Consider the following 4012-nt stretch of genomic DNA (forward strand, 5'->3'; position numbering starts at 1 on the left):
CTTGGCGTGTATGAAGAGACAGAGCAGAGCAGTGGGCGCGTCTCCTTTATATAGGGGGACCAGCCCAGTCACTTATTAATGCAGAACATGGGAACATCCGGACTCATTGCTCCCATATGCGTCAGGTAGAACAGCAAATATAAGAATCAATGTTGCATTTTTTTCCTTATTACTATTCTACAATTAGTCTGAGGTAATCCTACTATTGGTCCAGATGTGCGCAGTGGGAAGTTTTCTTTGAGTGGAGCAGATGGAACTGTCCTTTTTGGCGCAGTGGTGCGTCAAAGTTGTATCGCTTGTTTTACACTTAAAACTAATAATATAGGAAATGCTCCTCCATAAGCAAATGCTTATATCATTCCTATTAAGGGAGCCTCTCCATCTGTTTCTGAAGACGAAATATATCTGAAATGTGAAAAACAACCCTATATTTACATAAAGACTGAAATTGTTTTAAGGAAGGACAATGATGATGCACTTTCCTTCAAAACGTTTGAAGATAGGCTTTACTTGCAAATAGCACCAGAGAATTATAGTTATTCTCTAAAACATTTCAGTGACACTGTCCCACAAGTCCCAAGAAATTCAGCACGGTGAGACATCGTTTTACAGGCTTACAGAAACTTTGTATCGTGTGTTTCTTTACAATGACACTTATTACAAGTTAATTAAAATGGGGGGGAAATTACGTGTGAGTTTGAACTAGAACCACATCGTAATTCATATTAATTTACCTTTTTCAAAAACAATAGTTGATCACTTTAGTTTGGTGCATAGGCTACTCAAGTTTGCTCAACATCCCTTGAACACATCTCTCCACTTACAGGCCTTTGCTGCCCTCTGTCGTCAAATTGCAGCACTGGCAGACGGGACATTTTAATATAAAGGCTAGGACCACTTGGCACTTTAAAAGTTGTTTTATATCCTTTTTTACAATCCTGATTAATTTGTAGTCACATTTTCAAAGCTTGAATCCCAATTTGTCCAACGTCCATCTGATGTGGAACAATATTAACACAGCACATCGTTTTCATGTCCTCATTTATGGATACTTTTATGTTTATGCCATAAATGAATGAAAACAATATGTTCAAAACCTTAAATATTGCCAAATGAAAAATAGCTTATCTAACTGTAAATGTGTGGATTAGAGCATCAGGGAAGGACATGGCATGCTAAGTGTTTCTACCCAATGTGCACAGCATACGATGTAGACGAGAAATGTTAATAGAACTTCCTATTATTGTTTATTTTTATGATTACACATTAGTAACCAATGTGTGTTTGAGAGTAGTTTTTGGAATTCTTGTTGAGTTACTGTATGTTAGAAAAAATCGGTTTCCTAATGATCTATTGTCAGTCATTGTGCTGCATTTACTATGTTCTTGGATAGAAAAAATGTGCTAGGGTTTTGAGGCAGATTTGCTGTGCAATCAGAAACAGACCACAACCAAACAACAGACACAAAACATACATGACTTAGGGCTTTAAAGAATTAAGAAGTGCTTGTTAGAAAGAATGTTAAAAGCAAGTCAAGATAGAGTTAAGAGTTAAGTATGCCTTGCAGCTCATTCAGAGCTTGCAGGGCATAACAAGATTTGCATATTTGTCAGACTCCACAGTCCGACAACTACAATTAGAAGTTTGAAGGGGCCCTATTATGGTAATTCTTAGGTTTTCTTTTCTGCCTCTACTGTGACATGTTTACATGCTTTATTGTTCAAAAAGGTCTTTATTTTTCTCATACTGCCTGTGCTGCAGCACCTCTTTTCACCCTCTGTCTGAAACCAGAGCCCAGTCTGCTCTCATTGGTTAGCTGCTGGCTCTGTTGTGATTTGCCAACCATTTATGACGTACAATGTGTTGGAGCCAGCTAATAGAAGCGTGAATGTTGAAAAGTGATGTCACTATGTGACAACAAAGGAGTCCACTCGAGGCGTTACAGGCAGGGGGGGATCTGAGGGAGAGAAACTTCCTCAGGAGGGAACTTTGGGATTTTAGGCTTTGCCTACCATTTACATGCAGAAAAACCTTTATAACACACTACAGGAAAGAGAAAACCCCCCAAAGCATAGGGGTCCTTTAACAGATTACCAGTTAACATTAAAACAAGTATAAAATATTGGTAATAGTACCTCCATCCTTGTGATCCATTAAAGTGGACCTATAATGCTATATTTGAATAATATAGTGTAGGACCATACCTATATAAGGCATATTTATACTTTTTTTTTTTCAAAATACCAAACAGATCATGCATTTTAGCCATGCCTCATTTAGCTCAATTTGACATTTTTTAGCTCTGTTTTTGCAAGGGCTGATTCTGTGAGAACAGCACCATCTACAGGCCTGGCATATGTACTACAGCGTCTCCAGCGCTTTCGAACGGCAATGGCCGTGGCTGTCTCCTCCTGATTGGTGGAGTTGGCCCAATAGCCGTAGTGCCGCACTGTCCTGACGTCAGGGAAAATAGAGAGGGTTGTGTTTTCTGACACTTGGTGAGTTCCCTGGAACACCGGGGACACATATTCATGTATAAAAGACGTACAAAAGTGCATTTTGCATGATAGGTCCCCTTTAAATAAAAGGGTGTAGTTTTGGCCTCTCATTCCACTACAGTTTTTGGTGAGTTGTCAGCAGTTTCACTAAAGAGTATAACTTCTCAAATGGTTTCACTTAGTCGTTTGAGGCCCAAAGAGGTTATTCTACAACATTTAACAAAAAAAAGCTAAGAGTTGACACATTTTGTGTCAGAGAATTTTTTCTTATTTCCTTCACCATTTTTTACGACTAGACTTTGGAACGGCGACCTCTAAGATGATAACCTCAGGGATAAACTCTTAACTATATTATGCAGATAACTATAGCTCCACATTGACCAGCTACATAAGGAACATGTTCTTGGACATGTATGCATTGATTCATTATCAGTAGTGGACACCTTCTTAGTACATTTACCACTTCAACTTGTTTATTTACATTTTCTGTATATTTTATACTTTTTACTCAAATACATTACTTTGTTTACATTAATTAATTTGAAAATTCCAACTCGGACTAGAAACACAACATATTATCAATACATGTCATATTATAGATTAGGTGAAATTTCACAAGCTACCTGACATTATAAAATTAAATTAACAAAGTAAAAGCTGTAGTAAAGGAAAATGAGAGCTCCACGTTTACTATCTGCACCAGTAAACACGTGATAAACACATTCATTAATGAATCATTACTATTAAACAGTGGTGTAAAGTAGCCAAGTTCATTTACTTAAGTAGAGTACTTAAGTAACATTTTGAGATACTTGTATTTTTCTTGAGTATTTCATACAAAGTAATTAAAACTAGCTGCACCTTTACCAGCTTTGATAACACTTTAATGCATCAATGATTGCAATCAAAACATAATATAAATTATTCTGAAATGGACCTATCTGCATAATGAGTACTTTTACTTTTGGTACTTTAAGTATTTTTTGATGCTGATACTTTTGTACTCTTACTTGAAACATTTTGAATGCAGGACCTTTACGTAACAGAGTATTCCTACACTCTGGTACTTTTACTCAAGTACAAGATCAAGTACTTCTCCCACCACTGCTATTAAATGATATAATCATCATTGTGCAGGGTACTTTTTGTACTATATTGATTTACTAGCTCATTGATAATATAAGTAATATTTTGTATGCAAGACTTTTATTGTGGTATTGCTAATTTCACCAAAGTAAAATATCTGATACTTATCATAGAATACATGTTATCAGATGAACCTGATCAGATGGGAATCCAATCATCACCTAATTTGTGCGGTTTGTTGTGATTTTAATAGGTTTGTGACTGTCTTTAATCCTGAGTAGATAACTCAGTAATCTTTTCACTGCTGCTTAGGTGTCTCTTATAGTGAACTGATAACAGAAGCAGGACCGCGGTGTCACGTTTCTGTGCCACGACGACAGAGAGTCCCGCCTCCTCCTGACAGACAGGAGACGCGTCGCCCCTGAACG

Source organism: Trematomus bernacchii, unplaced genomic scaffold (assembly GCF_902827165.1).
Source record: "Trematomus bernacchii unplaced genomic scaffold, fTreBer1.1, whole genome shotgun sequence".
Taxonomy (NCBI): Eukaryota; Metazoa; Chordata; class Actinopteri; order Perciformes; family Nototheniidae; genus Trematomus; species Trematomus bernacchii.